The sequence below is a fragment of the Cydia fagiglandana genome, chromosome 20 (genome assembly GCF_963556715.1).
Source record: "Cydia fagiglandana chromosome 20, ilCydFagi1.1, whole genome shotgun sequence".
Classification (NCBI taxonomy): Eukaryota; Metazoa; Arthropoda; class Insecta; order Lepidoptera; family Tortricidae; genus Cydia; species Cydia fagiglandana.
Window position 1 is genome coordinate 7,072,100 of NC_085951.1, and position 24,979 is coordinate 7,097,078.

At 37.5% G+C, this 24,979-nt stretch overlaps 3 protein-coding genes across 6 annotated transcripts in view; 1 reads left to right on the plus strand and 2 right to left on the minus strand.

Annotated features, from left to right (window-relative positions):
• LOC134674577 (flotillin-2) overlaps positions 1 to 24,979 on the minus strand; it is a 352,073-nt gene that overhangs the window by 193,382 nt on the left and 133,712 nt on the right. The gene's annotated exons all lie outside the window — the stretch shown is intronic.
• LOC134674549 (uncharacterized) overlaps positions 1 to 24,979 on the minus strand; it is a 420,725-nt gene that overhangs the window by 111,219 nt on the left and 284,527 nt on the right. For 3 of the 4 annotated variants that reach the window (XM_063532660.1, XM_063532659.1, XM_063532657.1), the window contains one exon: positions 15,453 to 15,472. The exons of the other annotated variant lie outside the window; for it this stretch is intronic. The gene's annotated coding sequence lies outside the window, so the exon portion shown is untranslated. Of the gene's footprint in view, positions 1 to 15,452; positions 15,473 to 24,979 lie in introns of those variants that run through there. 4 annotated transcript variants of the gene reach the window in all.
• LOC134674517 (glucose dehydrogenase [FAD, quinone]) overlaps positions 4,703 to 24,979 on the plus strand; it is a 48,990-nt gene continuing 28,713 nt past the window's right edge. Inside the window, exons 1-2 of the mRNA XM_063532614.1 lie at positions 4,703 to 4,991; positions 7,539 to 7,798. The gene's annotated coding sequence lies outside the window, so the exon portion shown is untranslated. The remainder of the gene's footprint in view (positions 4,992 to 7,538; positions 7,799 to 24,979) is intronic.

The following is a 24,979-nucleotide window of genomic DNA, read 5'->3' on the forward strand; positions in this document are numbered from 1 at the left end:
AGCATGCGCGTTGCCGATCTGCGTCAATTCCCTCAAGTCTCAACACCTAATCCACAACCCGCATTCGGATTATGTATTATATAGAATTTCTTAGTTATTATTAGGTACCTATAGTTTTTATCGAATTTCTTGGCAGAGATAAGTAGGCTTCTTTACAATATTGTGTCACACTTACGCACTTATTATTTGTAGGCTAAACGTGAAATGCAAATAATCAACAATATCTCCTATGTCATAATCCAAAATCAATATCGGAGCAATCCTTCGCGGATTGCGAAAGTGTTACGTAACGCAAAAATGTCCAAATTATAAAAATGCCTAATGACCACGACTCGCCGCTTTAATGGAGGCAGGAATTAAGTTATTGCGCACTCGTGAATGCACATAAATGGCAGTTTTAAGACGGAAACCCACTGCGGAGCTAAATACATTGACAGTGTCTGTTCAAACTTCGCCGTGCCCTGCCGAAAGAGGATCCCTCTTTAAATTGGCATAAAAGCACGATGCAAGAAGCGAACAAGGGTGTTGCAGCGCTACAGCATAGATAGTAGGTAGGTAGGTAGGTAGGTAGTTAGGTGTAAAGAAGGTGCTTGCAGTAAGTAGCTGACTAAACTGGCTTAGCTTTGATCTCTGGTTGACATGACATGAAAATTATGGGCGTCATGAAAAGGAAATTATTAATATATAATTATGTATATGTAGGAAAATTTTGGATCATGGAAAATTATTACGTCAAAATTCGTGATTTAGATAATGGAATACTTACATATTGTTAAAATATGCCTACAAATCTTGCTGATTGCTGCCCTTTAGGATGTACTGAGACTAAGTGTCTCTGGGCACAACTCGGGCTACTAGCCCGAGTTGTGCCTATGTATGGCATAGTCACCATCAGATCTGATATATCGGAGCGGCCTAGATGCTCAAAAATAGCTGAACACGCACTCTAAAGCCTTGACAGTGAGAGGCGTGTTCAGATATTTGTGAGCACCTTGACGGCTCCGATATATCTGATGGCGACTGGGCGTGCAAAATGGAGATAGTATGGACATACTTCCGCCTTGACCACGACAACTTTGGTAAGTTCCTGTGATCCTGTTAGTCCTGTGACTGACAGGATTCTAAGAAGAGATAAGCGCAACGTCACGCCTTGTTGAGCATACTAAACCGGCAATACAATGTCAAGAGTCGCCCAGAATGTCCAGTCACTCTGACCGAACAGTTTTAGAGTGGAATCAGTGAAATCAGTAATGTCCCAACAGCGGAAACAAATGTAATCCTCATAATTACTCAACTAAGCACAAGTTCCTCGGTCGGCTCGTGCCCTCATTATCCAAAGACTATGTGGAGCGACGCGGGTTCACGTGCTTCATAATCCTTCATTCATACACCCTTGTATCATATTCGATTAGACAGTTGAAAAAGCAACTTTAACCTTTCAATTTTAGGTTCATAATTCGTTGAAAAAAGTTAGGGAAATACGCGGAATCGAAAATTAGCGTATATATTAGCATTCAGCGACGCGCCGGTTGCGCCTGCGACTGACAATGCGTGAGCGATCACGTACACAGATATTATATAACACTGAAATGAGTTTTATACGGGCTTATGTGAACATCAACACTTTAGTTAGTATGACGTTTTAGTTGCACGCCGGAATGATGCCAAAATGGTATGTTTATACAAATCCGTAAATGTTGTGCCCTATGCAATGTGGTGGGAAGATTGGGATGTTGCAAAAGGGTTACACACTTAAAGGAGCTCTACTGATTGCCTCACTTTATTTTACATAAATACCTGCTTTGTATCAGCAGAAGCTAAGCTAGTGTATTATGGAAGTAAACCAGAAAGTACCTACTAAGAACAATGCTCAAGCACGATGTCTACCTTCTCCGATGAGGTATCGATCTTTTCCGATGAGGTACAGGCTAGCAGCAACCGATTAAAGAAATGTCTAATCCAAATAACTCCATGGATGGGACACTTTGCATGACTAAAAACAATTCTTACCGACGTCTAGAACTTCCTAGGAGTAGATACATCCTTTGCACAGACAACATGATGTTGTCCATAGTGGCGAAACTACAAAGTTTACGCGTTGCCCCACCGTTATTATTTATACCCCAGGTACTATATTCAACCGAACATAACTCCACCCACGGTTATTATGGAACATTCTCACCATCGCCTAGAACCTTCCTAGACGAAGACAGGCGGTTGCCCGCAGTGTTAAGACCACAAAGGTTACGCCACCTCATTTCCGTATTTGCGAACCTTTTCCGCGAACGTGCTCTTTAATTACGCAGGATCTCATTTCATCGTGTTTCTAATTGTATAATGGCTCTATTTCCTTTGTTTATGTAATTTATGCACGCACTAACTTTGAATTATTGGAGGTTTTGAAGGAACACAGATATTACTCCCAAGAACATAGATGATTGCAAGTGAACTGTTGTCCCAAACATAATATGAATTATTTGTTGGGTCGAAACAAATCTCACAACATCTCACTAGGACACAGGGGTCAAAAAATCCTCAAAAACTCCTCACGTAATAATGGTTGCCCCTTAATTTATTTATACTAACTAAAAAAGTTGTTTAACTGGATGACAATCTAATAACTCTCCTATTAAACATAATAGGTAACTGGCAAGTTTATCTAAGAACCTAGTAAATTCTCCAAGGCGCATTACGAAACTCGAGTAGGTATTACCTATAACTAAATCATTTTATCTCTGCTTTTAAGTGTCGCTTAGCTTGTAAATAGTGTACAATACTAAAAGCGCTGATACCACACCACGGCATAAGGCCGGAGCGGTGACGCAAGCGGCGTTACTGGGACTTTCGATTTCTGGATGAAAACGACAGGCTGCCATGGTAACACGGTCGCGTGGCAATTACCACGCTCCCCTGTCCTTGGGAAAACGTGTTTACTTTATCATTTCGTTACTTTTATGGAGCTCTGACGTAAGATACATAGAAGATATTCTGACAATACTGTACCGGCCGGCTTATGGTCTAAGTTAGACCAAAAAAATATGGTCTAAGTAATAAGGTCTAACTCTGTAGGGTAGTCTCGAAAGGAATCAAATCAGGTATTTAATCTCCTCCTCGGTGTGAGCTTTTCCGTAAGTTTTGCCACCTAAAACTACTACTAAGACATCCTCATAATAATGTCTACTTTTGACATTTTCCACTACTTCATTCATAGTGTTGAATCAAATTTCTGTTGTACATTCATTCTCCAAATCTAGCAAGTCATTGTTGGCCGTCTCGCCATTCAATGGAGTCTAACCAGCAATTTCAATGTAGTATCACGATCTCATCAGCTACTTGGCCCTCGTTGTGCAACATACTTAGTAATACTTACTTGGCGAATTGTGCTCCGGAAGGCAATCCTTCCGGCCGCAAATGTCTACAGAAGAAGATAGATAAACTTTACAAATGCATTCTACGTCCTATTTGCTATGTTTACTAACGACTCGTAATTATTTCTGTGTACTGTGCAATATGTACATCATAAGCGTGGCTTTCGTAAACTAGATTGCTTAGACTAGATTTTACTGTTTCTATACGATTAAGTAATAAAGGCTCATTAAATTATTCTATAGCCATCCACTGGCCTATAAAAAGGCCTATTTAGCCTATATATTCCATTGTAATAAAATTATTATGAATTTCTTTTGACAATTCCAAATTGCATTTGTCTTAGCAAATTATCATTTGCGTACTTTTTATTTTGAGTACTTATAAACAAACGGATGCCCGTAATATTCGTAAGTATCGGTAACTTGTGTAGGTTGGTATTCCTTGAGCATCGTATTGCCTAAATTATAATGCTTTCATTTCGATTTTTCTAAATTGTAAATTGAAATATAAGTCATACCTATTACGAAAGCAAGAGCCCCTGAAATCATAACTTTGATAGGTATTATCCCTTGTTAGCTTCTAGGGATATTTAATACCTGTCAAAATTCTGATTTTGGGGGTTCATTCGTAGGGACAAGCTCTTAGTCCTTTTTTCATAATCTACGTTCTCACACATCCTGAAACGTAACAATATGTCACAAATCCTAGTCTACTTCAATAGAAATCAATTAAATCTGTATTCGTTATGCATTAAACGTGGGTTTCTTTCTATTAAGTAGTTCAAGGCGAAGCTAAACCAACTTACTAAAACGTCGTGTCAGGAAGAGCGTCTATTTCATAATCAGATTTGGGACGAGCCGATCGACTCGTGTCACAATCGTAATCGTATTAATTATTGTGGGTGCATTACACGTATATTTTCATCACAAGCCGACGTATATGCTTTTAACTCATCGATGTCATAATTGCGCCTCTTCCGAATAAACCATGATATGACACAGATTATGTCACAGCACGGCATATTTACTCGTATTGGTTGATCTAGAACTTTGCTTGTGAAACGTTATATGTCAGCGCTTTTAATTGAGACGATATTTATTAATTAATAATTCACGAAAGATCCGATTTTCAGAATATTTTACCCACAATTAAGATAAACAAAAAACAAATCACATACGCTGTCTAATAAGTCTAATAACTAAGGATTCATAAGATGCGCCTTAGTTTTGATTTAGGCTGACTGTCAATGAAGATGAAGGAAAAATAATAAAATAGTACGTACTACAATATTTATGTCCTACTCATAATATGTAAATAAGGCAGTTTAGAATTAACTGCGAATGCTTTAAAAAACGTGCTAAGAATCACACTCCGTGTAGAGAAACCACAATAATCACGCACTAAAAACGTAAATCGCATTACCCAAAACATCTCATAATAATGCATAATACACATATTGGGTATGTAGGTCCCCTCTGTTTTAGTAACCCCGATTCTGCGCCGACGGTTCGCAAGGCTGCGCCGGCGCCGGCCGCGTGGGGTGCGCGCCCGCAGTCCGCCCTGAGCCGTCGCACGCGCGCGCCGAGTCGCGCACATCGAAACTTTTACTTATCGGAAACTTTGTTAGTATTTTTATATACGTCACTTTTTCACAGGCTGATATTATAGTGTTAACACCAACTTTTTTCAAAAAAAAAAACAGATTAATTTTTGGTATCTATTATGCCTTCGGAAGTGTATTGAAGGAAACGCAAGCAATTAAAAAAATCATAAGTGTTTTGCCTTGTAACGTGAATAGCGAGGATAATTCGGTGTAATTATTCGTATTCGCGATATACCTCCTGGTGGTATAAGACCTTACCTAATACAACGTAACTGTTACTGGAATATCCACTCGAAGGTTGTGTAAGCCAATGCACCTACATAACTAATGTAAGCGTGTCTAATTACAGGGAAAATGCATTTTCTTGTTGGCAGTTTCAAGATCAAACTAACTGTCATTCTTCCGACGATATTCTCGTTTTCTTCGATATCTTCTCTACCGGCAGTAGGTGTGATCATGGAACAAGTTTCGGCTAAAAATTTCATTTCAATATTCAAAACCGAATGTTAATTTTTTTCAGGATTGTCTTAACCACATTACGCGTATTGTTTCTCAATATTATATTATTAATAAAATAATTTGTATGAATGATTTTTTGGGCGGTTGATATGTAAGTTTTGCAACCTGCATTATGTACTTACAATGCAATCTTCTCTATTTACATAGTTCACACTTCAGTTTTGCAACATAATAGATTTTCAAAAAGTAATTTATAACATAAATGAAACATAAAATATGTGTATGAAAATCATATCCCACAAGTGACACTTGTAGTAACAACAATTTCATATTCTAAATAAGTCGCTGATTTGGAAGATAACATCGTGTGGACTTTGGAGAGCCCTTGATGTTATTTTAAGTTTTGTTTAATTAAAGCGAGTTTGAAACAAAAAAAACTTTTGAAAAAGTTACGATGATAACAATCTTAGATCCTATCTATTCAAACACCTAAATCGATGTCGTAAACGGTCATCCCAAAATGAAGACGCAATATGCTCTGGTTCCAACCAGCAATCAATCTGTCCAGATTGTGATCTCGGACTTTAAACTATCTAATGGTAACCATCGCGTACGATTACGCTTTTTTCTTCTTCGGCTTGCTAACTGCTGCTTGCCAACGCATAAAAGGGTATTAATTAACATTGCTTCATATATTCCATACTTTTTGTAGACCAAAGAGTGTCCCAACCATAGTAAAGATCACGTTTGTTATCACGTCATATTTGTTATATGTTATACACTTTAGCCTCTGCAACTTCATCCGCTTAAAAGTCGCCTGCCCTCATCCTCTCCCCTTCAAACTCAACCCCCAACCTATTGCATTGCATTGCTTTAGCTTAAAACAATTGATATTTCGTGTGTGAAATTCTTCCATTCAGTCGTTAGCGCGATTAAGGATTTAACGGTCTTATATTCAAACATTATTTATAATTACACAATTTACGCATTAAGTAAATAATATCTAAATAGACCTATGGGCTGTGTCCAACAATACCATTATAAAACTGGACACTAGGATGAAAAATGAAAATATGATTTCGCCAGGGTCGTTACTAAACCTGTTATACAAAGTCCTGATTATAGTGATTATACACATATAGTTCCCAAAATACTAATACAGATAACTTGAAACAGCTGAACATCTTGCATAAAATAAGTACCAAGACAAATATGCAAAAAGAAGCTAATAGTAAATGCGGCTAAGAAACATCTTAAATAACCCCGCAAAATATTGGTTTATTTATCACCCACGGAGGTAAACCCCGTCGATATGTTAACCATAAGGAATATAGCGAAAAAGTTCGTTTAGTGCAACCTTATTAAAGCAAAACAAGGGAATGTAAATATTTCTTGACCTATATCAATAATTTAGGTCTTAACCTATTACATAATGTAATAATTGCTTCCTCGCTAAGCCTAAACGGTCTAATCACCGCATTTAATTAGTTATCGCAGTTAGGTAACTGCGGAACGCCGGTAGAAACACTCGTTGACGTAAAAGTGCTGTTTTTGACCCAGTGATGTTTTGCAATGAACCGGCAGACTAGTTGTTAAACTTAGAAATTCGTAATAAAATTTTAACGAATATATCAATAACGCTTTGTTGCCTAACGTATTGCAGCATTTAAAAGTTATGAGGTTAATTGATTGTTTTGATAAATATTGGCAACCTAGCCAAGACCAGTCACTAAGACAATTCCACGACCAAGGTCTTTTTACTGTATATTTTTCATCGCTCGATAAATATCATGTTGTAGTTTAAAAAATCGCGACCTTCACACGTATTGCTTCAATATTAATCAGATATAAATAGTAACAAAGAATATTTACTTAATTTAATTATAGTCTTTACCAATTGATCATTTAAACTGCAGAACTTTAAATATAGGTACGAAGACTAACTTATCATCAATCTTACTTTTAAACAGTGATCTAATTACGATCGCGGAACACAATAATTATAACCCGGATAATGACATGTTTCAACAAATCAGTCTGTGAAAAAGTGACAATTAGATGCTAAACTGACATCTAAATTACTTCTCGTGTTTGTTTCGTAACGAAGTTTACAATCGAAGACTCTTGAACTTGGGTGCATCGAAGATCGTGGGAGCTGTGTAACAATCGACAGCAACTAGATACTTGCACTGATGACATATGACTTTCGAACTGCGTGACATTAGTGATATTGCCTGTCTGATGTACTGAGTCGTTAGTGCTGTGAGTGTCCTGTGGGGAATTTTAATAGTGCTGTGTCAAGAGACGGGAGCAGGGCGCTTTGAAGATACTGTTTGTTACAAGTGTTCTGAAGTTATCGAAATGAACGTAAGTATTACTAACTGGGCCTAAAACTTATAACCAAAATATGTAGTTAATTTTATGGTATAGGGTTCTCAATCTACACCTAATGTTTTGAATTGGAGCACCGAATGTAATGGGAGGTGGAGAATATTCTGAACAGGCAATTTCAACAGTAATAATTTTGATCATGTATAAATTTGAAACTTATTATGGTTTAATGAGAAACAACTAAAAGATCAATGACCGCCTGTAGCGGGATTGCAACATCAATTAAATATATTAAAAAGCAATAACTAGCATGTCCACAAGATGTGTGCCAAGGCCGCAATGTAATATGCACTACGTTGCTCAAATTCATTTTTACCAGCACCTAATGAGTGCCCATAGTTTCGACACGCTGTCAAATGTTACTGATACAATAATAAACAAACACGTACAGTCAGCAGCAGAAGTTGGTAAGCGGACGAGGTGTTCAAAATTACCTTGACACGCTCTTATTCTCTTAAAATTATAGTCGCGTCAAGATCATTTGGAACACCTGGCCCGCTTTACAACTTCTGCTGCTGACATTAGTCTGTACCTAGTTGTCTTCTGATGAAACTTGAAAAAGCTGCAGGCGTCGAACCTTTGCCTTGGCATAGTATTGATGAAACAAGTGTAGCTTGTGTAATGAGCCGACCCGTAAATCACGTTTGCCATTGGTACGCATAAAATTAACCGCTAAAAATAAACACAATTTTTAAATTGCAACATAAAAAATCATATAATCATTATCAATATGTAGTTATTTTACGGAGCTGTTGCCTATTTTTTACCCAACTTTGATAACTGTAGTTAGGTATTCGGTAAATATCCATCACCTTCCTTCTTCCTTTAATTCTTCGTTTAAATGCAGGTTTTTAGACTTCCGTAGCCCAATAGGATTTCTTGTAGTTTCGCCATCACCCATTGTCCGTCTATCTGTCTTTCTAATCTTTCTATACAGATTTTTCTTTTGCTCAAAAATGTTTTCCAAACCTGACTTTAATTCAGTCGTCCTAACTGGCATCCTAAAAACATAGTTCCTATCTAGTGCAGACGCACCCTTACTAAATGCAGTAACACTTTTAGGATTTAGGATTCTGAAATCTGAACTAAATAAGATGTGTGAGTTAATCGCCGTAACCCTAAAATGATGCAGGTTCTCGAGACTACGGGACTCTACACTGAGGTCACTAAGCACTGAGGGCGGTTTGCTCAGTTTGATAACTTTATACTTAGAATTAGTCAAATCAAACTACTAATTAAATTAAACTAATAAGGAATTCTTAATTAGCGTATAAGTAATTCTTACCTATCAATGGTTAGTCGAACGCCATTATGCAAAAGACAACTACTATCTACATATCTGTTGTTAGTACAAAAACGTGGTTATGTTATGTCAGATCGTGTAGGATTTTCCAAAGTTATGACGTAAACTTGCAAATATCCTTTTCCAGTTCATTATGTACCTTACTGATCTGGCTCGTGTCCTGTGGACCAACGCCGACGCGTAGCGTAATAGCTAATAGCGAATTACTTACAATACCGCTCGTTTTGCATTATAATGTTTACTAACCATTCCATTATCTCGAGTGCACCTTGGCTACCTATTATCTACTCTCTCTTGATCTCAGTCTTCTCACAATATTTACTAATAACTCTCCTTCTCTTCCAACGAGGTTATAAATAAATAAATATTGGACATTCTTACATAAATTGAGCCTCACAGTAATCTCACGAAGGGTTGTGTTGTGGGTCTCGGACAACGATATATTTAATATATAAATACATAGAAAACACCCACTACTCAAGACCAAATACCTCTGCACATCACACAAATAAATGCCCTGAATCGGGATTCGAACCCAGGTCCATAGGCTGCAGAGAGTGCAGAGTCACTACCCACTAGGCCAGACCGGTCGTCAACAGTTAGGGTTTCTTCAATCAAATGCTTTTAAAAATTGGCCACGAGGCCAACGAGGGAGCTACGAGGGATGGATATTTATTATCATAATTTGGCTTGTTATCCATAATAAGAATCAGGATAGGTGGCTAGTTTTTAGGTGTGCATAAAACCCATCATCAAAAAAAAATCGGACCATCGTATACACGTAGGTAAAAAAGTGTTTCACACAATTCTAACGGTATAACCTAAGTTAACGCAAGACATGCTTACAACAGTAACATTTCTCAGCATCTTTTAGTGGTATTGCGAGACGCAGTCGTCGTGTGCCACAATACCATGTTAAAGCTGAAACATCTTCTTGACCGTTTCTCAAACGTTTCACAACCAACTAGCATCTCTGTACAAAATATCTGAGTTGCAACTTGATCCGACCTTGGATTTCGGCCTTTATATTACTAAATAAAAATACCTTCTAGTACAATTATATTCTTCCATGACCCAAAAGAGTACTAAGTACCCATTGATAACTGTCGCTTGTGACTTTCGATGTTTATTTACATCAAGCATGTAAAGTCACGTCTTAAAATATCGGTTCGGACAGGGTGCCAAAAAAAAATATATATATAGTACCTTCATATATGGACAATAAGGTATTGTACTAATACTTATAATTATATTGTTGGCACTTTGTCCGTAACGATATTTTTAGACGAGAGTCGAGACTGTATACATGTTCCACCTATAAGGTTAAATTAATGATGTGGTAGATCCTCTTGAAACTTAAGAGTATCTACCAATAAGGAACCATCGTCACCGAGGGGGCGATAGCTCTTATTTTAGATACCTATTTAAAGTTAATTTTGTCAACCTCGAGGCAACTGTAAGCATTTCATGCACTGGTAACCGCAAAAGCAGTGCAATAATGGTCATAATAGCATTATTTAATGAGGAAGACCAGAGGTCGTACGTAATGTGCAAATTTCTAACTACCTAATTATTAAGTTAAAACGATCTACTTACAACATAACTAAGAACGTTCACTTGCCAGCAATAATTATCCGAGAACGGTAACTTGTGTGCAAATAATTTTAAGCACATCGACCTTGTAGATAAGTACTCATCTACACTTTACACCTACAGCATCCTATCCATCTTCTGTTTGGGGTAATTACTTATCACGTTTCAGACGCATGCCATGTCATGATAAGACATTTTGTCTCTAACTAAGCGCAAGCTGTCAGAAAGTGACGTTTGAGACTACCGCAATCATCATTCTCTTGCCCTTGTCCCATTCACTTGGGGTCGGCACAGCATGTCTTTTTCTTCCATTCCTCTCTCTCGCCCGTCATTTCATCATTCACTTGTGTTCGTTTCATATCATCTCTCACACAGTCAATCCACCTTTTCCTCGGTTTTCCTCTCCCGTGAATTCCCTCCACATTCATTCGTAATAGGTACCTTTCGTAATGTATTGTACCGATTGTATGTGCTTACGAATAAATCAATTCTATTCTATTCTATTCTAATAGCCACGTCAAATTAAGCCGAATTTGGGCAAGCTGCGGAAATAATTCGTGTAGTTTTGAAAATTGGTACAGGCATACCTTGTGGTGTCTAGATAAACATACTAAAAGTCCTCGAGGGTAGGGGGTGTGCTGGGGGTGTAGAGGGGGGTTGAAGGTACCTTTTTTCATATTTTTGCTCATATCTCGAAAATGTGTACGAATTACATTATAATTACTTCGGACAAAAGTTTTAACATAAAATTTACTACAAATTTGGTTATGTTTATTTTTACTCTGCGATCAATACTTTAGGAGCTACAGGCTGTTAAAGTTAAATAAGAGATAAAAAATAGACGGTTTAAAAAGACGTCGTATTTTCATAATTGTTCATCATAAATAAAAATTTTAATTGAGAATAAGCAAGCTAAATGACCTGCTGATAAAATATAAAAAAAACCGGCCAAGAGCATGTCGGGTCATGCTCAGTGTAGGGTTCCGTAGTTACCCGTCCGTCAAAATAGACTATTTGCAAAAACTCAAAAACTGCTTAATCGATTAGGTTCGCTATATTTTTCTCTGAAAGTCTTTACTAAGCTTTACTTTCACGATTTTTTTCATATTTTTTGGACCCATGGTTCAAATGTTAGGGGAACTAAAGTGGAAAACACAACTTTTTTTCTTTCAGATCGATTATTTCCGAAAATACTAAGCAGATCAAGAAATGGTTCTCGAAGACCCGTATTCGTTTTAAAAAACCTATCCAACGACACCCCACACTATAGGGTGGAAGCGAAAAAAAAATTCATCCCCTTTTTAATGTACGGCAGCCACCCTAAAAAAATATTTTTTCTAATTTATATTTTTCAATTTTGTCAGCGTAACTGATTTATATATTCGTGTCAAATTTAAACATGAAAACTAGAAAAATTTTTTTTTATGGTGGTTGCCCTACATTAAAGTGGGGATGAAATTTTTTTTCACTTCCACCCTATAGTGTGGGGTGTCGTTGGATAGGTCTTTTAAAACGAATAAGGGTCTTCAGGAACCATTTTTTGATCTACTTAATAATTTCGGAAATAATCGATCTGAAAGAAAAAAAGTTGTGATTTACCCCTTAGTTCCCCTAACTTTTGAACCATGGGTCCAAAAAATATGAAAAAAATCGTGAAAACACAACTTAGTAAATACTTTCAAGGAAAAATATAGCGAACCTAATCGGTACAGCTGTTTTTGAGTTATGGCAAATAGTCTATTTTGACAGACGGGTAACTACGGAACCCTACACTGAGCATGACCCGACATGCTCTTGGCCGGTTTTTTTATATTTTATCAGCAGGTCATTTAGCTTCCTTATTTTCAATTAAAATTTTTATTTATAATGAACAATTATGAAAATACGACGTTTTTTTAAACCGTCTATTTTTTATTACTTATTTAACTTTAACAGCCTGTAGCCCCTAAAGTATTGATCGCAGAGTAAAAATAAACATAACCAAATTTGTAGTAAATTTTATGTTAAAACTTTTGTCTTAAGTAATTATAATGCTATTCATACAGATATTCGAGATATGAGCAAAAATATGAAAAAAAGTACCTTCAACCCCCCTCTACACCCCCAGCACACCCCCTACCCTCGAGGACTTTTAGTATGTTTATCTGGACACTACAAGGTATACCTGTACCAATTTTCAAAACTACACGAATTATTTCCGCAGATTTTTCTAATTTGCTTAGGCTATAATATTTCTTGTCACTTGACATTGATTGGCTCTTACTTTTTCTACTATGGGTGCAACTTTCAGGCTTCCTCTTATATACTCATTCCTTACATGTTCCTTACCCTATCTTTACTCTTTTTTCATCCATCACCTTAAGGGTCTAACACTGATCTTATAAAACAAAGTCCCCCAATATGTCTGCTATATCAGGCGCAACAAGCGCGACCATAACACTGCTCCTGGCGTCACGTTCGAGTATATTAAGTATATGTAGAATAATTATCAATTAAGGAAAGGCCAATCACAAAATCATACTTCCCTGTTCGTTCAAAAATGCAATTTTGCACCGTAACCGTCGTAAACATTGCATAAGACCATAATTATATATTTAAACATAAGATGGAGGTGCGGAAGACGTATGCAAAGCAAACAATGCAATGAGTTCGAGCAAATTCCATAGAACATTACTAAACGCTTACGAAGTCCCATAAGTACCATTATTGTTCTGGATGAGACACAGACGACGCATCATAAAGCGTTTAGGAAGAGCGCGAAGTCAGCACACAAAGGGCAATATTTGTAAAATCTTCATCATCATCAGGTGATGTGATGATGATGATGAGACCATTACGGGAACGTCCCCGTAAAGATTTTATTTAAGTATCTAACAATAATTGGTAATAATAAAAGATTAGCAATTTTCACTGATTTAAACTTTCGCGATTATTAAACATTATCAAACTGCACAACGGGACTTAATCGCGTATTTAAGTTTTAAGATTTACCTCCGACGTTTCGAGGACGGCGTTGTCCCCGTGGTCTCGGAGAAGACTGGCTCAAGTTGACATCAACACGCGATTAAGTCCCGTTGTGCGGTTTGATAATGATTAGCAATTTTAATAACAAAACTTCTGTGCGACACAAACATATTAGATATAATATTAAGATTTTCGGTACGGAGTGAATCATGTCGAGCGTTTTCGGCTTAAAATACGTGAGTGACCCGTTCTTAATATATTTAATACCATCATCATCATTTTAGCCTTCAGTCACCCACTGCTGAGCATTGACCTCTCTTCGTGTACGCCATTTATCCCGGTCCAGGGCTAGTCTCATGCAATTTCACCCTTCAAACTCAACATTTGTAGATTGAAACGTAAATACTCAGAATCTCGCTTGTATTGAATCTGATAAAAATAGGTTAGTATGTATGAAACAAAATACCCCTATAATCCTCGTTTATTCAAACTTGATCTAAATGTATTAAACCAAATATAGAAGATTCTCTCGAATTGTCCATGGAATGCAAAATAGTGTATCCAGTGACCCTAAACAACATGGAAAGTGGAGCCAATGCAGTGACATAACCGCCGCTAGGCAACGCAATGCTGGCTAGAAAACGAGGCGGTCATACCAATACCATATCACTGTGTTTATTTTACATGGCAAGATACCACAAAAGGGTGAAAAAACGCGTTTCGGGGGTTAAAAGACACGAAAAAATTATTTTCAGGATCAGAATCAGATCATTTATTTGCTTTTCACACATTCAAATATAGTTATAAAATATACTCTAAGGTACTTAAATGCTAAAAATTGCTTATTCTAAGGTTAAATGTTTTCTGTCAAATAACTCTTTAACAGATATACAATGTATGTCATAATATTTGCCAATAGAGTATGAATTAAATTCGATGTCTTGACAACAAAATCTGGATATTTCTGTTCGCCCCTCTTGTGTGTATCGACCCCGTTTTAAGGATATGGGAAAAACAGGTAGTTTTCTTTGATTTTCTCTGAACTACGAGTAGGTGGGTAAAAATTGATTTCATGAATGTAAAATTGGAGAACTAAATAACACAACAAGACAAGAACACGACCCAAATAATGATGTCAAAAGTTGGAATCTTGGTGAAAATCGTCCTTGAAGTTGAAAATCGTGTCTTTTCACCCTGGTTTACGGTATTTAATAGCGGTTAACATAATATAGTTACTGTTGTAAGTCGACCAGGAATAGAAAACGGAATAATTTGTTACTCCGTAGGAGGCGTACGGCTATTACACGGCATAGGATAACCACTACACTAGGGTGACGTTCCAATCGGACCACCAGCACCGGCGATTCAGTATAGTTCCATACTAAGTATTAGTCTAAAATAAGTCTAGTCTAAAATAAAGTATGTATAAAACAAACTTACAAGCTATCTCCGATTATGGATTTAAAAATATTGGTTACGCGCGTGCGAGTCTAGAATCTACCCTTGAGGGACAGACCTATAGACAACTAGCGACCCGCTGTCTTCGCACGGGTTAACAAATTATACATCAACCTTCCTCAAGAATCACTCTATCGATAGATGAAAACCGCATGAAAATCCGTTAAGTACTTTTTGAGTTTGTCCCGAACATACAAACACACAAACATACGCGGCGGGGGACTTTGTTTTATAAGGTGATGTGACAGTGGGCCCGATTCGGATTTTGAAATAGAAATCTATTAGATATCTTTTAGTCATCACCAAGATTTTTGTTTTTTTCTGGAGATACTCTTAAACCTTTCCACAGGATATGACTTAGAGATCCAATTCACATCTAATAGATATCTCTATCTATCGTAAGAGTGACATTGGTTGCCCGAATTGCGCTGCAAAGAGAACTAGTTGATATCTAAACTATAACGTATCTAGAATGGATCTAGTACGTGTCGTCTCTTGTGAATATCTTGAAGTTCGAATACGGGGGAGTGTTTATGATTAGACAGGCTGTATGAGTTGGCTACCGGCGTGTCACGACTAAGAACTCGATCGGCATGCGCTCGCGCAGTCAATTAGAATATACGGTCAGAAACTAAACAGACAGCAGGCAGGCGGACATCTCAATGCTTTAATATAAATGCACAGGTAGAGTACACAAGTACACTATATTTGAGGTAAACCTCCTACTAAAGTCTACAATTCTATTATTGTTCTTCTTCTTAGTTGGCGTCTTCATTGCTGAAGGTCGTGTCTAGTTTGAAGAGTTTCCTGCGCGATGTACCATGCTTTTACAAGTGTTCCTGTCCTCGGCGGTCTTAATAGCTTCAGGTATTGGCAAGCCGGTGGTGGTTTTTATCATCCTACCTATTTAATTATCTTCCTATTATCGTTATTGTTGTCTTAACTTAGACTAGAAGAATTAAACTGTAACGACAGTATTTGTAAATAATGTTTATCTCAAATAGTTTCTACTACAAGTACCGGCTCTCGTTACGTCATACTTTTATAGCGGGCGTAAAAAGAGGATTCAAGTCTCTCAATGCAAATCGTGGTCCATTGTCGGCGGCAAATGGCCTGCAACGGGAGCTCGGAGGCTGCGAGCGTTTATCGGCGTTGTCTTTGTGAGCAAGATAAATGTGATAGATTCTAATGGCCTCAACAGATATCTCGGGTCAATCGCACGATCAATCTTCATTGCGACGTGATTTGAACAGCGGTTATAATCAGGCGTCGGAATGTTAAGCTTACGTCTTTAGGGCGACAGGTGACTATGGCATTGACAACAATCATTTGAGATTGGTTAAAGAGATAAATACGTAATAAATAAAAAAGTTATTAATTTTATAATCGTTAATGAAAATAAATAATCGTTTCAATAGGGGCATCAGTGATACTAACGTTAAATATGATCTTTGTAGGTACCTTATCAATGCACGTCACGCGTTAAACTTAGTCAAAAGATTTATTTTAACTTTGACGAACAGCGGTCCTCCGAAAGTTATACATCGCGTTATAACGAAATGACTTTTATATCCTTTAAATCATCCCACTTGCTAACAATAACTAAACCACGTCACTTTACTATCATTCGCTTTATTTATTTATTGCTTTATTTTACATTTGAAAGTTTTCGTTGAAATTAATTTCAGTAATGTTAGCTGTCAAAAATCTCCGCCCCTAACTGGTTGATTAGCAGGGCCAGTGGCACACAACACAGTTAGCCCGGGGCGTTGTTTGTAAACACATTAACTTGCAAATATATGTACCGGTCCAGCATAGAGTTGCAACAGATAGTGGCGCCGGCGCAGTGGAAGAGTCGCGGAGCCAAGGTCTTACGCAACTGACGTCATCGTTCAAGTTTGGAAATAACTTTTTAACTCAAGGACATCCAATCTATTTGGCACAACAGCCAAAATCTATCTCAGGAAATTCTTGGGGATCAAACCTGACTTTAATGCTTGTTTTCGTCGCCGGCCAGGGCTCTGTGGCCTTACCACTTATTTTCCGTCGGGTGGCAATAATGAGCGATATAGAAAGTGAATAAAACAGAAATACAGGAATCAGTGGGAGAGCAATGAATTTTACAAAGACTGGGACCTATGGGGTACGAGGACCCGTACAAAGCCAGATGCAAAATGTGTGACTTCATTAATATTATCTTGCGACATGGCATGTTACAAGTAAAAAACACAGAATTAAACAAAAGGTGAGAACAGTGACATATTCTCGACGCACCTGGAACAACACTGGATTTAAAGTATTTAAACCCATAATCAAGCAAAGCGATTAGTGTGTTACAAAAGCGCGAATTCAGACATTTTGCAATTTTTTTTTAACTTTGTCACTGTCCTCAATATATTAGCTAGTAATGATGAGTATGCATTCAGGAGCTGCCGGGTTGTAACGATAATGACTATGTTACGTTAAAAACGTATAGTTAGACACAAAATATTGACCATGCACAAAAGTGCCTGGTAGTCAAATTCGTTACAGCACTCCCTGACGTAATTATGAATCATTCCTGGGCTAGACCGTATTTTTATAGTTTGCCATTTAATTTAGTTAATGGGTCCCTGTGTGAGTACATAGTTACATAATTTAGGAAGAGGAGAAACACGGAACCCTTGACGTAGATAGGATCCAATATATGCTGAGGATCGTAACCATCATTCCACACTATTCTATGCAATCATAGAGTCACCCGGTGTATGGCGGATACGTAGGTAGGGGAGAGCGGGGTTAAACGTGCCGGAGGTAAGTTGATCCGATGGGAATAGGAACGCAAGTAAACCATGGAGCGATTCGTATGATGTTTGTCGCGAAAACTCATACCACTATGCGGTTGCAGGAGCGTTTTCGTTGCTTCCATTATAGTAGAAGAGTAGTTATGGAAAATAAATCAAAAACGAGGGCACAACGAACCCCACGGATAATCACATTTTTGCTTTGGATTTTTTTTTACTATCTGTTGATAGTACACAACAAATTATCATATATTTCGACGAACTGCAAAATACTCTTTTAGCGTGTGTCAACTGAGATTTAAATATTTGACGGATAAGTTATAAATTTTAGCAACGGAACAATCCGCCCCATAGCGGGGCTAGTTGTTCCGTTCCGACCTATCTCATAAAAAAAATTCTGGTAAAAAAACTGTTTAACGATGCACAAAATAATATCGCTACTCAGAAACGCAAATAATCATTATTTAATATAGCGTAACCCACATACCTTCTTCACACTGTTTTCATAGATCAAATTTGTATTTTATGAAAATCGGCACGTTTAACCCCGCTCTCCCCTACCTCACAAGAGACAAAACAATGTTTAGAATTATTCGTGAGTTTTTAATGACTTGGTCACTCCATTTGGCTAGTTTGTCACGCGCTCGCTTGCCTTTTCCGACATTACGGCATCTCTGTATAGTGAAAATAACGCTTATTTATCCTAATTTCGTAACCTAATGTACGTAACCGTTTCAAGTTCGTCTAAGCAAGGCAAGCAGGCTAATCCAAAAGTCTACTCATGCAGAATTATGTCGTGACCGCGAATCCTTTAAAGCGTTCATTGCAAAACTGCCATTGGAAAGGAGCAAATGTCGACTGTTACGTAAGCGACCGGCCGGTTGCAAGTTGCAACACGGAATGCACTCGCTGCACTTTGATTGAAGGAAGCTCATTAATGCTCTAGGAGGCGTTTGTTTGGGAAGCTTAAGGCCCTGGTCTCCTATTTTATGCTGTACGCGGCGTCTGGCGTCAGCGTCAACGTTTTTGAACAAAAAAGACGCTGACGTCGACGTCTAAAACAGACCACAACAGTACATCTCTATAGTAAGCATCGTGACGCAGACGCTGTAAGCTGCCGATGGCGTTTATAGGAGACCCGGGCCTAAGTTTCACTATTTAACCTTTTGGAATAGAATACACTTGGGTATTTATACTATTTATATTAATTGATCCTAGCATTGTCGGTAGTGACACCGCCTACGAAGCAGGATATCCCGGGTTAAAATCTGCCAATCCTGCTAAGGGCATTTATTTGTGTGTTCATTACAAATATTAACGTGTCTTAAAGGAGTTTCAACTTATCTTTAATAGTCATCATTTACCATCCCAGTTAAAAAACACTCTGTACACTACACTCGTATTTATCGGTAACGACTTAGATAACACCGGTACAAAGAGAAATTTTAGACTAATAAAACACAGGACAGAATACTAAGGGAAAAAAAAATGAGTAGGCTTAGTTAGTTATGTAGTTAGTAAGGTCATGATAATTCAATATAAAAGATAATTGGGTTTTGGGTCAATTTATCAAAATTGGGTATATTAACTCTAAAATTTAGAATTGGGTCAGTGATTCGCAAACATAATGATGCAATAACGATGTCACATATTGTATATTTTATCCATGTGTCAGTGTAGGTAGGTAGCGCAGCTGTAATTGCAATTGTCACGTTACATGTGTAAACTAGCATAATTTACAGTGAGAATGTCAACACGCGAGCGTGTTTGCAAAGGCACGGGTAAATTTGTAGGTAAATAATGTCCGAAATATACTGCTGTTTCTTTACAATTAAGTAGCTTAGCTTGACATTTTTTCAATTTAAATAAGCTCTTATTCTTGTGTAAATACTGGGTGGTTTTAAAATATATGAACCCAAAAGCAGGAATGCATCTTATCCGATTCTTAATAACGCCCTAGCGCCCTACTAGTTGCGATCTCTTGCTGTACAGAAACAGATAACCGAATAACATATAAAAAATACCATCAAGAACATAATTAAAAATCCACTATATGAAAACCATATGAATATGTCCTGCACAAACACAAATATACCTATACAAAGTCAGAATTACTACCCAAATGCACGTGAAACATTAAGTTACATACTACGAATAGACGAACACTACTGACTGACTGACTGTGTGGCTGAGATTTAGAACATACATAAATGCCGCATTCAAAACACGAAAATTCTTGAAAGAGACATATGTCCTTTAGACACAAAAATGCAAAAAGAACAGGAAACCTCACAAGCAGTAGGTATGCAACATTCTGTAGTCGAGTAATTTCGATCGATTATTATCCAAACGGTCACAGCACACTTACGTCCATCGATGACGTGTAAATAGTAATGTACACACCAGACGTAATGCCTGAGAGATGTCATGACTGATCTTAAACAAAATACCGCATTCGGAGCACAACGAAAATCCCTGAAATAGGCATAGGTCCTGCAGAAGCACAAATATGAAAAAAGAATAGAAAATCTCATTGAGTAGAGTTACTGCCCAATTCGAACTTTAACATACCTACGTCAAATATTACGGCTAGATACGACATGGATTAGATATATCAGTGTCAAAATTGACGTTTTTGTTTGAAGAAACGTCAAATTTGACATATACACATACAATCCATATCGTAATATTTGATGTATCCTAAAGTTCGTATCGGGACGTAAGTTTGATCGAGTAACCAAATGATCACAGCACACTCCTAAATACTTACGTCGAGCGCTGACGTGTAAACAGTAAGTTACACCCTAGATGTAATGCCTGAGAGATGTCATGACCGCTCAAACAAAAATATCGCATTCGGAGCACAACGAAACTCCCTGAAAAGAATGCACGTCCTGCAGAAGCGCACAAATATTAAAAAAGAATACAAAACCACAAGTCGAGTAGGTATGTTCGATCGAGTAACCAACAGTGGCGGATTTGCCCTAAGGCACAGTAGGTCCGGGCCTAGGGCGGCAAGATATTTTAGGGGCGGCAAATTGTGACAAAAATTTCGCTGATGGTAACAAGAAATAACTCAAAATGTAGTCATCAATATTATGGGTGCCTTGAAAGGGGAGGCTACAAGGCTTGGGGCCTAGGGCGGCAAAGACTGCAAATCCGCCACTGGTAACCAAATGGTCACAGCACACTCGTAAATACTTACGTCGAGCGATGACGTGTAAACAGTAAGTTACACACTAGATGTAATGCCTGAGAGATGTCATGACCGCCCTCAAACAAAAATATCGCATTCGGAGCACAACCAAACTCCCTGAAGAATTCATGTCCTGCAGAAGCACAAAATATTAAAAAAGAATACAAAACCACAAGTCGAGTATGTTCGATCGAGTAACCAAATAGTCACAACACATTCATAAATACTTACGTCGAGCGATGACGTGTAAACAGTAAGTTACACACTAGATGTAATGCCTGAGTTACGTGCGCCCAGCACGCGATTGCGTCACGACGTTTACAGCCCATCGGATTGTTTAAAAACACGCGCAGGCGCAATTTAACTACCCTTAAAAGGCTTTTAGGTAAATTGGCTTTATAATTTATAGTTATGGTTTTGGTCTATTTTTGTTATGTTATTTTTATTCGTTGCATGACTGATTTGATCAGCGTAATGATAGCAGAAAGAAATAGTGAACCGTACCTACTTCCTTCCTTCCTATTTTTTGTTGGAACCAGAGTCCAGAGGTATAGGACCGCGTGTTTAGGGGACTATATCTGCTTAGTTAACCTAAGGATCAATCATGTGGCATTTCGCTTTCCCGTAAACTTGGTTTACGGTATCCCATACAATCCCTTACAATGCTGCTTCTACAGCCTGCAGCCTCCACTATAAGGGGATATTCATGGTTTTAATTGAAGGGATGTTTACAAAAACAACATAACTGACTACACTGGTAGACACGATTAACAATGTTCTTAAAAATGTGTCAACCGCTCTAAGCAGTTATGTTTTTTTTTTAATTTATTGAACAATAAGCTAATTAAAGTACATTATTACTTTGTTTGTTGTTTGTTGTTTTTGTAAACATCCCTTCAATTAAAAGAGGTAATCAGAAACTTTAAGATTACTAATATTAGACTTACCTACAGTAATTAGTAGATTATACTTATTGAAATAGGTAAGCGTCCCAAGGTTAAGGGACCAGGACCCCCTTTAACCTCATTAACCTGTTCTAATAGTGTCCCATTAAGGAAGATAAGATAAAATATCAGTGAATGTGAAACAAGTGCTGACGGAAACACTTTAACTGAGTTTTAAACCCCAATTATCAAGAACATCCAACTTTAAGACATACCTACATCTAAGTTCAGATATTCGAGTAGAAACTTATATTTGGAAAAAGTGAATAGTGTTCTCTCCCTGACAATGAGTCATTCCAATTTAGTAATGGTTGTAATTCATTTTCATCATTGGTTAAAAGCTTTCCATCCAAGATCCTTGACTCCATTTTTTGTATAAAAAGTCATCAGTCAGACCGCAATTTTAACTTTTTTTTATTATTATAGGACAAATTTTACACAGATCGACTTAGTCCCACAGTAAGCTCAATAAGGCTTGTGTTGTGGGTACTAGACGACGATATACACTGAGAGAAAAATCATTAGTAAACTAAACCAGGAATTAAAAAACAGTTCTGTACTGGGGGAAAAAATGAAGTTTAGTAATAATTATAGACGTTTCACTATTTCTGTAAAGTTTATTTATTTCTACAAACAGCTCAATAATCCTAAATCTAATTTCAACAAACAGATAAAATTGCAAGAACTAATAGAAATTGCAAAGTCAATTTGTTCCTATTAATTGACTCTCCTTGTCCCCGGATTAAGTTTATTTTTGTAACTCTAAGTGTGTTTTTGTTATCCTTTTCTCTCAGTATTATTATTATTATTATACACAATATAAATACTTATATACACAGAAAACATCCATAACTCAGGAACAAATATTTGTGATGAACACACAAATAAATGCCCTTACCAGGATTCGAACCCGGGACCTCTTGCTTCGTAGGCAGGGTCGCTACCGACTAGGCTAGGAGACCGTTATATATTGTATCTCATAGCCGATATTCGCAACCTCAAAATTTCCTCGATTGCTAATCTCTCAAGAGCTGTATCCCTGGCGAAATGCGTGACCGTGTTTCTACGTACCTATTTGTATACGAAAAACGTGTAGATTTTCAAGACCCATTTGAGAAATCGGCTTCACTAAAAGCATAATCGGCTTTACAAAAGTGAAACAACAGTTTTCCATTAACGAACTAAAATTACACTGAGTAATTAAGAAAATAATACCTGCTCTCCACAACTAGCGATATATCAGTCACTCCAAACCACATCCAAATCATAATTAACCTCATGTATTCTTAACTACATTCCCACCTTACTTAGCCGAGCTGTTTGAATGCATTAGTTGTTTACAATATAGAACAAAAGGGTTACATAACAAACTAGGAACTGAAGAGCAGTGATAGAACAGCACAAGTAGAAGTATCCAAGCCAGTACCGCGAGAACTTAAAGTCGAAGAAGTCTAGGTAAGGTACACAGCGCAGTTTTAGAGCAGGCATGCAAAATACACAAATCCATTTTTCACACTTCATAGTTAATTCTTGCATCCCGCAAACTTCCTATTATACAAGATTTTCATTAACATGCAAGTGTGAAAACATGTTGTTAATTTCAATATTTGCAAACCAAAAGTACCGTGATTTTTTTATTTTTTAGATATTACATATTTGTAAAGCAGCTAGGCAGTTGCACTGATAATTATAATGCCTGTATCCAGAGTCATTAACAAGTTGGGACGTTACTATATTCAATGACAAATCATTATTACGGGTGCCAGCTGATCTGATCATTGAAACGAAATGTGTACAAATACATAAGAATTATATTACAAAGCAAGGCAAGAAGAAGAGTTTTTGTTAGTAAGGTGCTAGGGGGAAATTTCCCGCAGTCGAAATTGCCCCCCTGCACCTTACGCGTCTTACGCGTCTTTCGCGTCAGAAGTTAGTTCGAAGTCAAAAAGCTGTACACAATAATTGCGTTGTGGTGAGAGGTGGTAATTCATTCTGCGACAAGCTCGCGGTCGTAATGCATGCTTAGCTTAATGTTGGTGATTTAGGAGACCATATCCGGGGTGGCGTCGATTGTCTTCGGAGAGTAATCGACACACACGCGAGGGAAATGTAGTTAACCAACGAAGAATGGGTTTAGTGATGCAATACGCAAAGATATATGTAACTCTGTAAGATAAGTGTAAGAATAAAACGTGCCTCGGAAAATCAAGAAAAAATTATGCTCGAATATGGCGCCTTTGGTCTATACTCGTGTCTAGATGGCGACACCGTTTTACATTTAACAATTTCAACATATATATATATGTGAAGAAACACGGGTCAAAGTCATCTCGCGTTCTAAAAATTATAGAAATAAAAAATTAAAATATTTCCTATCGATATACCGATATATTTTTTTTATTTTTTATTCATTTTCATTTTTGGTTTTAATCCAGTGTTGAAGCAGTAAAACTGTGACGTCTGTGACTGAAAAATTTAAAATGACAATAAGCCTCCATACACTCTATTATCTTTGCAATACATTGTATGTTGTACATATATGTTGAACTAATCTAACTGTCCTAGGTATTGGAGAGGTTTCAATTTTGTTTAACGTTGTTTCAGAAATAACACATTTTTTTGCGCGAAATACCTATAGCTAGCTGCTCTCTTTAATATCGTTATGTATTGTCCCGTACCGTACCGTAATACACTTCGAGGGCCACCACTGACCACACTAAACTGCCAATAAAAAATATTTTTTTCTAGGCCACTATAAATAAATAAATAATTAGTCAACCGTCATAACATATGGAGGTTTAACCTCCTCAAGGTCGACGAGGTCGGCGCGAGCGCCGGTCAGATCGCACGCGCAACAGTGAAAGCGTTTCGTTTCGGCCTTCACCCGGTGGGCCAGTTCGGCCGGCCGGTATCTCA